General features: G+C 55.1%; 1 protein-coding gene across 1 annotated transcript in view; it reads left to right on the top strand.

The window, feature by feature from the left end:
• The window catches only part of MTREX (Mtr4 exosome RNA helicase), a 311,801-nt gene that overhangs the window by 53,820 nt on the left and 244,184 nt on the right, over nucleotides 1-13,797 (top strand). The gene's annotated exons all lie outside the window — the stretch shown is intronic.

Raw genomic sequence — 13,797 nt, 5'->3', positions numbered from 1 at the left:
TCTCATTCATTCTTTTCTTTCATCTAGAATACATGATACCTTTTCAGTTGAGGCTTCCATCTCTCAAAGTTGTTAAAAATAAATTTTTCACTCATGGTTTACTTATTTTGCAACCAGAATATGGAATAGTTTACCTTTATTTTTTTGTCCTTTGAACTTCTGTAGCTACTTTTTATTTTTTACACACAAAACATATTACTTTTGCAGACTGCTTATGGACGGACCCATGACTTGAAAAATCAGCCATCCTCAGCAATTTGCATCAGAGACTTTGGTCACCTTTTCCCAGAGAAAGTCATATATGTGCTGTTTGGTCAGCTGATTAGGCATTATGTTAATCTTCTAAAAGAATTATAGCTGGAATGCAGTTTGAAAGTAGGTAAATGTTAAAATACCAGTTAGAGAGATGGGCAGAGACATGGCAGATGAAGTTTAATGTGGAAAAATGCAAGGTAATGCATTTGGGCAGAAAGAACAAGGAGCACGAGTACAGCATGTCTGGTGCAACTCTGGGTAAGAGTGAACAAGAAAAAGACCTGGGGGTACTGATAGATAGGACCCTGAAACCGTCAGCACAATGGCAGCGGCAAAGAAAGCAAATAGAATGTTGGGCATGATAAAAAAGGGAATCGCGAGTAGATCGGAGAGGGTCATAATGCCACTTTATAGAGCAATGGTCAGACCACACTTGGAATACTGTGTCCAACACTGGTCTCCCTACCTAAAGAAGGATATAAAACTGCTCGAGAGGGAGCAGAGGCAAGCAACAAAGCTGGTAAAAGGTATGGAGAACTTGTACTACAAAGAACGACTTAGAAAACTGAGACTGTTCTTCCTTGAGAAGAGGAGACTGCGAGGGGATCTGATTGAGACTTTTAAAATAATAAAAGGAATTGACAAGATAGAGCAGGACAGAGTTATTTACGATGTCAAATGTGACTAGGACAAGAGGTCATGGACTGAAGCTGAGGGGGGACAAGCCCAGGACAAATGTCAGGAAGTTCTGCTTCACACAGCTAGTGGTGGACATCTGGAACGCTCTCTCGATGGAGATTGCTGCGGAACCCACCGTTCTAAGATTTAAGGGCAAGTTAGATGCACATCTCCTCGAAAGGTGCATAGAGGGATATGGGTGACTAAGTTTTCGCCAAGTTACACCTGGCTGGGCCTCCGCGGAAGCGGATCACTGGACTTGATGGACCCAGGGTCTGATCCGGAGATGGCAGTTCTTATGTTCTTATGTACTGTAGTTGTCTCATTATCCCAGGACAAGCAGGCATGATATTCTCACATGTGGGTGACGTCATCTACGGAGCCCCGATGCGGAAGCATTTTCAAGCAAACTTGATTGAAGATTTAAGTTTGCTCTGCTGCTCCACGCATGCGTGCCTTCCTGCTCCACTAGGGGGCGCATCCCCTCGTGGTCTCCAGTTCAAAATTTTCCGCTGAGCCTAGAAGTCGTGTTTTTTCTGGCTCTGCCCCAACTGCCTTCTAGCACCGCGATTTTTTCTTATTTTCACGATTAAGTCGCTGTGCGGGAATTTTTTTCTTGTTTCAACTTGTTCCTGCTTCGTTTTGACCGACCCGGAGGCTTCCGGGTCCCCGTGGCCGCGTGGCTACTCGAGCCGCGGCCAGTTTCGATTCTATGTCCCGGCCTTTGACCGGCTTTAAAAAGTGCACCCGGTGCGAGCGGCTTCTTTCCATCACAGACCCGCATCGCCGGTGCATCCTCTGCCTGGGGGCCGCTCATCCAACCGACTCCTGCCCCCAGTGTGCTACTTTCCAGAACCGGGCCCTCCGCCGAAGAAAAGCCCGCATGGCGGATCTCTTCGCCGCCGACCAACCCTCTACCTCAGCCTCGAGGTCGGCCCCGGCCTTGACCTCGGCCCCGAATACCTCGGCATCGCCTCGAGACTCGAATCCGAAGTCCTCGGGACAACAGAAAGCCTCGGCTCCGGGTAAGTCCCCTCTTCAGGTTCCGTAACAGCGAAGAAGCCAGCCTCGGGGACACCGGCGACGCATGGCGGAAGTCCCATGCTTACAGCCCCGGCGAAACCCTCCAAGCCTTCAGGCCGTGCCTCCACCACACGGGAATACTCTGATACGAGGTCGCCCCCGGTGGAGCGCACCGAGGCAGTGGACATGCCCTCGATGCTGTCCGTGCCCGTTTTCCAGGACCTACTCCGAGCGATGATCTCATCGGAGCTGTCCGCTGCAATGGCCCATCTACAACCAGCCTCGACCCCGCATGTGCCAGACAAGCCTGAGCCGCGCGTCAAGCCACCTCGGGGAAAAGCGCGCAAGCTTCGCCGCATCCCATCCTCCTCGGACTCCTCGCCGAGGCGCTCTCCCTCCACAGATCGCCGCGGGGCAAAACGTCGTGCTAAAACGGCAGAAACTTCGAACTGCCGTACCTCCAAGAAGGCCCGGGGTTCCCCCACTTTACGAGGCCGCTCACCTACACCTCGTACGGGACCGCTGAGGGTAGCGGAGCTATCACTCTCCAACCCGCGCATCCTCCGAACTCCCCCTCGGACCGGGGCTCCGATCCGAGGTTTTAGGCTTTCACCGAGGGAGTCCGGGTCGAGGTCACCGACTCGACATCGATCAGTACCCCGAACCCCGGCATCGTCTCCAAGGGGCTCCTCGAGACGTCGGAGATCCACGACTCCGGAACACTGTCACAGTACCTCCCCGGTCTCGGAGCGTGAATCGGAGCAGGAACCTCGATACTCGAAGGAAGCCTCCCCATCCTTCTCCACCCAACGGAGGTCTCGTTCACCGACCTCGCACGGGGCCTCGGGAACATCCCGCCCATCCTTCTCTCGCTTTGTCCAGGACATGGGCCACGCTTTGGACTTGGACCTCCAGTCCGACTCCAGATACTCTAAGGAGTACCTGGCGGAGCTGGATATGCCATCACTGCCAAGAGAGTCCCTTTGCTTACCACCTAACCCAGTACTCCAACAGGCCTTCTTCAGGAACCTGGAGACCCCCCTAAATGGTCACAGCAGTACCCTCCAAAATGGAGGCCAAGTACCGTACAGTACCCTTCCCGGGATTTGAACAACCGCAGCTCTCCCACCAGTCGCTGTTAGTAGAATCCTCCTTGAAAAAGGCTCACCCCTCCAGGGTCTCAGCGGCGGTCCCCCCAGGCCGAGAAGGCCGAACCCTAGACAAGTTCGGCAGGAGACTATATCAAAATGCGATGATGGCCTCTAGGGTGCAAAGCTACACTTTCACCTTCACATCCTACCTCAAACACCTCATTGGACTACTGAGAGCCTTTGAGACTGACTTGCCGGCCTCCCGCCAAGGAGCGTTTAACCTGCTTTCAGAGTCCCTCTCCAACCTACGCCTCCATCTATTCCACGCGGCCTACGATGGATTCGAACTCTCCTCCAGAGAGGCAGCCTTTGCTATCGCCATGCGCCGCCTAGCTTGGCTGCGCCTGGTCGACATGGACCCCAACTTACAGGACCGGTTGGCTAACCTCCCCTGCGTGGGTAAAGAACTGTTCGATGACACTATCAAGGAGGCTACAAAACGCCTCTCCGAACACGAACGCTCGTTTGCCTCCCTCGTGCGGCAAAAGCCTAAACCGCCCGCGTCCAGGCCGTTCAGGGCCCCTCCGCGCCGCTACCCACAAAAATCCACTCCTGTCTTCTTGCGGCCTCCGCCCAGGCGTCCGCAAGCCCACCATTGGGCCCTGCCCAAGTCCTAACCGCCTGCGACTACCAAACCATCCCCGTCCTTTTGACGGGATACGCGGAAGGGGGCGGGCCCCCTCCGCCATAGTCCCAGGCCTCCTTCCCATCGGGGGTCGCCTCAAAGTCTTTTACCCTCGCTGGGAACAAGTCACGTCGGACGCATGGGTCCTTGGCGTGATCTCATCAGGATACTCTCTCAACTTTTGGGCCATTCCTCCAGACAACCCCCCAAGGAATTGCCCTCCCAACCGGACACAGCTACCCCTACTCCTCTCCGAAGCTCGAGATCTGCTTCACCTGAGAGCAGTAGAGGAGGTTCCCCCCGGCCAACGGGGGAAGGGCTTCTACTCCCGTTACTTCCTGGTACCGAAAAAAACGGGAGACCTTCGCCCAATACTAGACTTGAGACGCCTCAACAAATTTCTGGTACGGGAAAAAATTTCGGATGCTTTCCCTACCGACCCTCTACCCCCTGATCGACGAGGGCGACTGGCTCTGCTCCCTCGATCAGAAGGAGGCGTACACACATGTTCCAGTGCACCCCGCTCACCGCAAGTTCTTGCGTTTTCAGGTGGGAGACCTACACCTCCCCTTCGGCCTAGCATCGTCACCCCGTGTCTTCACCAAGTGCCTCGTGGTGGTCGCAGCTGCCTTACGCTCCCAAGGCCTTCAGGTATTCCCCTACCTGGACGACTGGCTGATCAAAGCCCCGTCCAGGGAAGGGGTTATCTCAGCGACCCAACAGACTATTATCCCAGGACAAGCAGGCATGATATTCTCACATGTGGGTGACGTCATCTACGGAGCCCCGGCGCGGACAGCTTTTCAAGCAAACTTGATTAAAGTTTCAAGTTTGCACACTGCACCACGCATGTGCGTGCCTTCTCGCCCACTAGAGGGCGCATCCCACCTCGTGGTCCTCAGTTCAAATTTTTCCGCGGAGCAAGAAAGCCCTGTGGATCTGAGCTCCAGTGTTTTTGCCTTCTAGCTGCCGCGTTTAGTTTGTTTTCCTTCGAATTAGTTCGCGGTGCTGTTTTTCTTTTCGTTTCCCTTCAAAAAAAAAAAAAAAAAAAAGTCTTTCGTTTTTCATCGGGCTCCGGGGGCTCCCGGAATCCGTGGCCGCGGGACGTCGGTACGTTCCCGGCCTTCTTCTTTTTCTTCGTGGATGTCCCGTCCTGTTACGGGATTCAAAAAGTGCAGCCGGTGCGAGAGGTTGCTTTCCATCACTGACCCTCACCGGTGGTGCATTGTCTGTCTTGGGCCCGAACATCCGACAGACTCGTGTGATTGCTGTGCTACCTTCCAAAACAGGGCCCTCCGTCGCCGTAAGGCAAGAATGGCCGAATGGTTCGCCGCCGACGCGCCGCCTAAGGCCTCGACGTCGGCCTCGGCTTCGGCCCCGGCCTTGACCTCGGCCTCGGCGTCCTCGGGGGCCTCGGCCTCGCCTCGGCCCTCTTCCTCGAAGGCGTCGTCAGTGAAGCAAGCTTCGGGTAAGTCCTCTGTTCCATCCCCTTCAGCAAAGAAGCCATCCTCGAGTCAGGCCAAGGCGGGTGGGTCGACCCCGGCCCCGCATCGGACCTCGACTCCGCACACCCCGAGGGAATACTCGAAACCGAGGTCGCCCTCCAGGGAGTGTGCCCCGGACTCGGAACTCCCCACCTTCGTGGGGATTCCGGCCTTCCAGGATCTCCTCCGAGCTCTGATCTCATCGGAGCTGTCGGGAGCCCTGGAAGTGTTGCAGCGTGCTGCGGTTCCGGCGGCCTCGACCTCGGCCGGGGCGCCTTCGGTCTCGGAGGCCCCGGCCTGGGCTCCCTCGGAAGCCCCGGCCTCGGCGACCTCGGCCTCGGGTACGGTGGCCCCGTTCGCCTCGGTCTCGGCCCCGCCCCGGACCTCGACCTCGGGAGAACCCCCTGAGCGGAGTGTAAGGCCCAAAGAAAAGTTGCGCAGAGTGCGCCGTCTTTCCTCCTCTTCCTCCGGGTCTTCCAGACACGCCTCGCCCTCGACGCGACCTCGGACGGGGCGTCGATCGAGGAAGTCTAAGCGGCCCCGAGGCTCGCCTCGGCGCGACCGTTCCTCGTCGTTCGGGGGCGAGGCGCTGCAAGTGTCGGAGTTGCGCCTCGACAACCCGAGGCTCCTCCGCTCACCTCATGGGAAGTCTTCCCGGGCCGCCTCGCCGAGGAAACGGGAGAGTGTCCCACGAACCCCGGGATCCTCACCCAAGGGTTCTGCGAGGAGGATAACTTCCCCTTCCCCCTCGAGGGCCCTCGAGAGGGGATCCTGGGATTCGGGATCGGTTAGGGATCCTCATTATTCCCATGAGGCCTCCCCCCTCTCCTCGGTGGGGCGGTCGAGAACCCCCTCTCCCCAGGCTAGGCCGTCCTCATTTTCATCCTTCGTTCAGGACATGGCCCAAGCCCTGGGGATTGACCTGATGGTAGGCTCTCGGTATTCCAAAGAATTTTTGGAGGAACAGGACCTCCCCACTCTTCCTAGGGAGGTGCCTAGACTCCCTCTCAACAGTGTCCTTCTGCAAACCTGGCTGAAGAACTTGTCAAACCCTCTTACAGTCACGTCTGTGCCTTCAAAAATGGAATCGAAGTATAGGACGATTCCCCCTAAAGGGTTCGATAAGGCGCAGCTCTCACACCAGTCTCTTCTGGTGGAGTCTGCTCTTAAAAAATCACAGCCCTCACGGGTTTCTGCGGCGGTTCCACCAGGCAGGGAGGGGCGGACCCTGGACAAGTTTGGCCGTCGCCTCTATTCAAATTCCCTGATGGCCACCAGGGTTCTAAATTACGCCTTCACCTTTTCCTCCTATTTGCGTGGTATGGTGAAGGACCTTCCTCAATATCGAAACTCGTTACCGGACTCCCAAAGAGCAGGATTCGATAAGTTTATGTCCAACCTGTCTCAATTGCGGTTGTACCTATTCCACGCAGTGTACGACGCCTTTGAGCTGGTTTCGAGGGTGTCGGCCCTCTCGGTGGCCATGCGCCGCTTGGCCTGGCTTCGCACCCTCGACATGGACCCAAACCTGCAGGAACGCCTGGCAGACTTGCCTTGTGTGGGGTCCGAGTTATTCGACGAGTCATTGGATGCGGCGACCAAACGCTTGTCGGAACAGGAGCGCTCTCTAGCATCCCTGGTCCGCCCCAAACCTAGACCCCCGCCGCAGAAACCCTTTCGGCCTCCGCCGCGCCGATACCCTCAAAAGTCGACCCCGGCTTTCTCGAGACCGCCTCCGAGACGTCCGTCTCAGCGAGGCAGAGGGGGACAAACCCAAGCCCAGGCGCAGGGCCCTTCTAAGCCCGCGCCTTCCTTTTGACGGGCTGAGCGGACGGGGCGGGTTCCCCTCCGCACTTTCACAGGAACCCCTTCCTATCGGGGGCCGTCTTCGGTCCTTCCGGGAGGCATGGACCGGGATTACCTCAGACGCTTGGGTGCTCCGGATCGTCTCCGAGGGCTACTCGCTCAACTTTGTGTCCTCGCCGCCGGACAGTCCCCCAAGTTTAGTCCCCTGCAACCGTTCGCAGCTACCGACCCTTATAACCGAAGCCAAAGCCCTCTTGAAGCTTCGGGCGGTCGAGCCGGTCCCCAAGGACCAGTGGGGTACGGGGTTTTACTCCCGCTACTTTTTGGTCCCAAAAAAGACCGGGGACCTGCGCCCCATACTGGACCTCAGGAAGCTCAACAAATTCCTGGCCCGGGAGAAGTTTCGAATGCTATCTCTCCCGGTTTTGTATCCCCTCTTGGAGGAAGGGGACTGGATGTGCTCCCTCGACCTGAAGGAAGCATACACCCATGTTCCGGTGCACCCCGCCTGTCGAAGATTCTTACGATTCCAGGTGGGGGACCTCCACCTCCAGTACAGGGTACTGCCCTTCGGCCTGGCCGCGTCCCCACGAGTATTCACGAAGTGCATGGTGGTGGTTGCAGCAGCCCTCAGGTCACGTGGACTCCATGTGTTCCCTTACCTGGACGATTGGCTCATCAAAGCCCCGACCAGGGAGGGGGTTATCTCAGCGACCCGACAGTCTATTGCCTTCCTGCAAACTCTCGGGTTCGAGATAAACTTTCCAAAGTCTCAGTTGAGGCCGTCGCAGTCTCTTCAATTCATAGGTGCGGTGCTGGACACGGTGCGCCTACGCTCCTACCTGCCGACCCAGCGGTTGGAAACCTTGGTACGGATGAGCCGCCAGGTCTCTCAACTATCGAGGGTGTCGGCCAAGCGCATGATGATGCTGCTGGGCCATATGGCCTCGACGGTACATGTCACGCCGTTTGCGAGGCTACATCTGAGGATCCCTCAGTGGACCCTCGCGTCCCAGTGGCGTCAGGAGTGCGACCCGGTGTCTCGCCTCATTTCGGTAACTCCGCCCTTGCGGAAATCGCTGCGTTGGTGGACAGACTCTTCAAATCTGTCCATGGGGCTATTGTTTCGCACTCCGCCTTTTCGCAAGGTCCTGACCACGGACTCCTCGGAGTACGCGTGGGGAGCCCATCTCGACGGTCTTCGCACGCAGGGCCTGTGGTCGACAGAAGACCGTCAGTGTCATATCAACGTGCTAGAGCTGCGAGCCATCTTCCTAGCACTTCGAGCCTTCGTTCACATATTGCAGGACCAGGTGGTCCTCGTCCGCACGGACAATCAGGTGGCAATGTATTATGTGAACAAGCAGGGAGGAACGGGGTCATGGCCCCTCTGCTCCGAAGCTCTTCGCCTCTGGGAGTGGGCGGCCTCCCGGAACATCTTCCTCCGGGCGGTCTACATCCAAGGAGAACGGAATTGCCTGGCGGACAAACTGAGTCGACTTCTGCAACCGCACGAGTGGACTCTACACTCAGCAGTTCTACGCGAGGTTTTCGCTCGCTGGGGAACGCCACAGGTGGATCTGTTTGCCTCTCCGGAGACACACAAACTACCACTATATTGTTCTCGGATGTACTCGCAGGACCGTCTGGAAGCGGATGCCTTCCTACTCGACTGGGAAGGGAGGTTCCTGTACGCATTCCCTCCGTTCCCTCTGATCATGCGAACGTTGGTGCACCTAAAATCGTCCACGGCCACGATGATTCTCATAGCACCTCGGTGGCCGCGTCAGCACTGGTTCTCCCTGCTGCTCCAGCTCAGTGCCAGAAAGCCTCTTCCCCTGCCTGTCTCTCCTTCTCTGCTGTCTCAGAGTCAAGGATCCATGTTACATCCCAATCTGCAGTCATTGCACCTGACAGCCTGGTTTCTTGTTCCCTGACTCCTCCGGACCTGTCTCATTCGGTGAAGGAGGTGTTGGAAGCCTCCCGCAAGATCTCGACGAGGCTTTGCTATGCGCAGAAATGGACCAGGTTTTCCACCTGGTGCTCGTCTTTTCACCTGGATCCGGTATCAGTTCCGGTATCCTCGGTTTTAGAATATTTGTTTCATTTGTCGCGCTCCGGCTTGAAAACCACTTCGGTGCGGGTTCATCTCAGTGCGATTTCTGCTTTCCACCAACCTCTGGAGGGACGCCCGCTGTCACTCCATCCCTTGGTGACACGCTTCATGAAAGGGTTTGTCCCCCTCTTAAGCCTCCGTCTGTCGTGTGGAATTTGAATGTGGTTCTGGCTCAACTGATGAAACCCCCGTTTGAGCCACTCAACAAGTCCCTCTTGAAATTTCTGACTTGGAAGGCGGTGTTTCTGATTGCCCTCACCTCCGCCAGGCGGATTGGGGAGTTGCAAGCCTTGGTTGCGGACCCTCCTTTCACGGTCTTTCATCACGACAAGGTGGTTCTCCGCACCCATCCTAAGTTTTTACCTAAAGTTGTTTCGGACTTCCACCTCAATCAGTCCATTGTCCTTCCTGTGTTCTTCCCGAAGCCCCACTCCCATCCTGGCGAGACGGCGCTTCACACGCTTGACTGTAAGAGGGCGTTGGCATATTATCTTCAACGCACCAGGCCTCATCGGAAGGTTCCTCAATTGTTTTTGTCCTTCGATCCCAATCGATTAGGGCATCCAGTTTCCAAGCGCACTCTGTCTAACTGGTTGGCCGCTTGCATTTCCTTTTGCTACGCTCAGGCTGGCCTTCCTCCCCCGGGTCGAGTCACGGGGCACAAGGTCCGAGCGATGGCAGCTTCGATAGCTTTCCTCCGATCCACCCCGATGGAGGACATATGTAAGGCTGCCACTTGGTCTTCGGTTCATACATTCACCTCTCATTACTGTCTGGACACTTTATCCAGGAGTGACGGCCGGTTTGGCCAGTCAGTTTTGCAAAATCTGTTTTCCTAAATTGCCATCCTCCCACCTGCCCTTTTTTGGTTAGCTTGGAGGTCACCCACATGTGAGAATATCATGCCTGCTTGTCCTGGGATAAAGCACAGTTACTTACCGTAACAGGTGTTATCCAGGGACAGCAGGCATATATTCTCACAACCCGCCCGCCTCCCCGGGGATGGCTTCCTTGCTAGTTATGGAACTGAGGACCACGAGGTGGGATGCGCCCTCTAGTGGGCGAGAAGGCACGCACATGCGTGGTGCAGTGTGCAAACTTGAAACTTTAATCAAGTTTGCTTGAAAAGCTGTCCGCGCCGGGGCTCCGTAGATGACGTCACCCACATGTGAGAATATATGCCTGCTGTCCCTGGATAACACCTGTTACGGTAAGTAACTGTGCTTTATCTACCTACAGAGTCTGGGGTTCGAGATAAACTTCCCAAAATCCCAACTACGCCCCTCGCAGTCCCTACAATTCATCGGGGCAATGCTGGACACGGTTCGCCTCCGTTCCTTCCTCCCCCCTCCGCGTCTAGAGGCGTTAGTAAGTCTGAGCCGAAGGATCTCACTGCTGACCTCGGTATCAGCCCGACAGATGATGACTCTCCTGGGCCACATGGCCTCCACCGTCCATGTCACACCCTTCGCCCGTCTCCATCTGAGAATCCCTCAATGGACCCTGGCATCTCAATGGCGTCAAGACCGGGACCCGATCGATCGTTCCGTGACAGTGACTCCTTCCTTGCAACGATCGCTCCGCTGGTGGGCCGACTCTTCAAATCTTTCCAAAGGTTTGCTCTTCCTCGCCCCTCCTCACAGCAAGGTACTCACCACGGACTCGTCGGAGTACGCTTGGGGAGCCCAACAAGGCGGCCTCCGCACTCAAGGGATGTGGTCAGCAGAAGACCGCCGCTGTCACATCAACGTGCTAGAGCTCTGGGCCATCTACCTCGCAGCTGTAGCTTTTCAACATCTGCTTCACGACCGGGTGGTCCTCATCCGAACCGACAACCAGGTAGCAATGTACTACGTAAACAAACAAGGGGGGACAGGGTCTTGGTCCCTCTGTCGGGAAGCCATGCGCCTCTGGAAATGGGCAATCTCCAACAACACCTTCCTTCGAGCGGTGTACATACAAGGAGAACAAAACTGTCTGGCGGACAGACTCAGCCGCCTCCTCCAGCCACACGAGTGGTCGCTACACTCTCAGACCCTACGACAGGTGTTCGAAAAGTGGGGGACGCCTCAAATAGATCTGTTCGCATCCCCCCACAATCACAAACTGCCCCTCTTCTGCTCCCGGATACACTCCCCGGACCGACTCGAGGCCGATGCCTTCCTCCTCGACTGGGAGGGAAGGTTTCTGTACGCGTTTCCGCCGTTTCCTCTGATCCTGCGGACGCTGGTCCACCTGAAAATGGTGAAAGCCACCCTGATCCTGATTGCTCCTTGCTGGCCATGCCAGCCTTGGTTTTCCCTTCTACTTCAACTCAGTGCCAGAGATCCACTGCCTCTGCCTCGGTTTCCCTCTCTACTATCACAGAGTCAGGGTTCGCTGTTACATCCCAATCTTCAATCTCTTCATCTGAATGCTTGGTTTCTTTCCCCCTGACTTCTCTCCCCGTGTCTCAATCAGTCAAGGAGATATTGGAGGCCTCTAGAAAGACCTCGACGAGAACCTGCTATTCTCAAAAGTGGACCAGATTCTCAGCCTTGTGCTCCTCTCACAGCCAGGACCCGGTGTCGGTCCCTGTCCCTCTGGTGCTTGACTATTTACTTCAATTATCTCACTCCGGCCTAAAGACCAACTCCATTCGAGTACATCTCAGTGCGATCGCAGCCTTTCACCAGCCCCTGGAAGGAAAAGCCCTCTCGCTCCACCCCTTAGTCTCTCGCTTCATGAAAGGTCTTCTGAATGTCCACCCTCCCCTCAAACCCCCTCCGGAGGTTTGGGACCTTAACGTGGTTCTGGCTCAACTAATGAAACCTCCATTTGAGCCCCTAGACAAATGCCATCCTAAATTCCTCACATGGAAGGTGATTTTCCTGCATGCACTCACCTCCGCCCGGCGAGTTAGTGAGCTACAGGCTTTGGTAGCGGACCCACCCTTCACGGTTTTCCACCATGACAAGGTGGTACTCCGCACACATCCAAAGTTCTTGCCTAAAGTAGTGTCTGATTTTCACCTCAATCAGTCCATCGTCTTGCCCGTGTTTTTTCCCAAACCCCACTCTCACCCCGGAGAGGTGGCGCTCTACACGCTTGACTGCAAGAGAGCGTTGGCCTTTTACCTCCAACGCATTCAACCACACCGGAAAGTCCCACAATTGTTTTTGTCCTTCGACCCAAACCGGTTAGGCCACCCAGTTTCCAAGCGCACCTTGTCCAACTGGTTGGCCGATTGCATCATCTTTTGCTACGCTCAGGCTGGTCTCGCGCTGCATGGTCGAGTAACGGGACACAAGGTCCGAGTGATGGCAGCCTCCGTAGCGTTCCTCAGGTCCACACCTATTGAGGAAATCTGCAAAGCTGCCACGTGGTCTTCAGTTCATACCTTCACCTCCCTCTATTGTCTGGACTCACTGTCCAGAAGTGATGGCCGGTTCGGCCAATCGGTATTGCGAAATCTATTTGCTTAAATTGCCAACTTCCCTCCATCCCTTTTCAGTTAGCTTGGAGGTCACCCACATGTGAGAATATCATGCCTGCTTGTTCTGGGATAAAGCATAGTTACTTACCGTAACAGGTGTTATCCAGGGACAGCAGGCATATATTCTCACAACCCGCCCACCTCCCCGAGGTTGGCTTCTTTGCTAGTTAAGTGAACTGGAGACCACGAGGGGATGCGCCCCCTAGTGGAGCAGGAAGGCACGCATGCGTGGAGCAGCAGAGCAAACTTAAATCTTCAATCAAGTTTGCTTGAAAATGCTTCCGCATCGGGGCTCCGTAGATGACGTCACCCACATGTGAGAATATATGCCTGCTGTCCCTGGATAACACCTGTTACGGTAAGTAACTGTGCTTTTTGTGGATAAACAAAAAATTAGAATACATCCATTTTAACCAACAAGTAAGTGTTCTAGAATGACAAACACTTTATTCCTGAAACTGTGGGTGGTCAATCTTTTCTCACAAGAATTCTTGTAGATAACTTCATTAGCATTCTTTTGCTCTGCCTCCCATCCCTCTGGGCTGTCCTCCAATTCCTCAGTTATCTTTTTGCAAGCAAGATAGTAGGACCTGTCTTTTCTTCTTGTGTTTATTTTCAATTAAATTTGGGGGTTTTTTTGCTGACCGTTGAGGGCATCTTTGACTGCAGGAGAGTGCAGACTCTTTAGGTTGAGGGGGCAGAATGCTTTGCAGTACACCCACTTGGACAGCATGCATTAAAGGTTCGGGGGGCTCAGGGACCGATCCCTTAGGAGCAAGGTTCACCCTAGGTTCGTCCACAGTGGGCTTGAGCACAGGCTGAGTGACTCCATGGTGGTTTGTGTAGAATTGGAGCTGACTGCTTTCTCCCCCTGTTTGTGCGTGTGAGGTGCGGTAGGGGTTGAGGTCTCCTGCCGGTTCATTTGGCCCGATTACTTTTCTCTCCAAATCCAAGCAAGTTACAGACTCAGATACAAATAGTAGGTCCTTGGTGTAGAAATACTACTGTCTAAGAGCTAACCCAAGTTATTGCTGCTTAATCTGTATTATCAGTAAATGGGCCCTGTTGACAGTAATGTAATACATGTTAAATCAGTGTATCGCAAAACTGTGTGCCGTGATGAGATTCTGGATGTTCCGCAAAAGATGAGTCTGTCACTGCCGACGCCTCTCCTCCTCTCTACC

This window comes from Geotrypetes seraphini, chromosome 1, assembly GCF_902459505.1.
Source record: "Geotrypetes seraphini chromosome 1, aGeoSer1.1, whole genome shotgun sequence".
Lineage (NCBI taxonomy): Eukaryota > Metazoa > Chordata > Amphibia > Gymnophiona > Dermophiidae > Geotrypetes > Geotrypetes seraphini.
The sequence above is the reverse complement of the archived record's forward strand: the minus strand, read 5'-3'. Positions and strand labels throughout refer to the sequence as shown.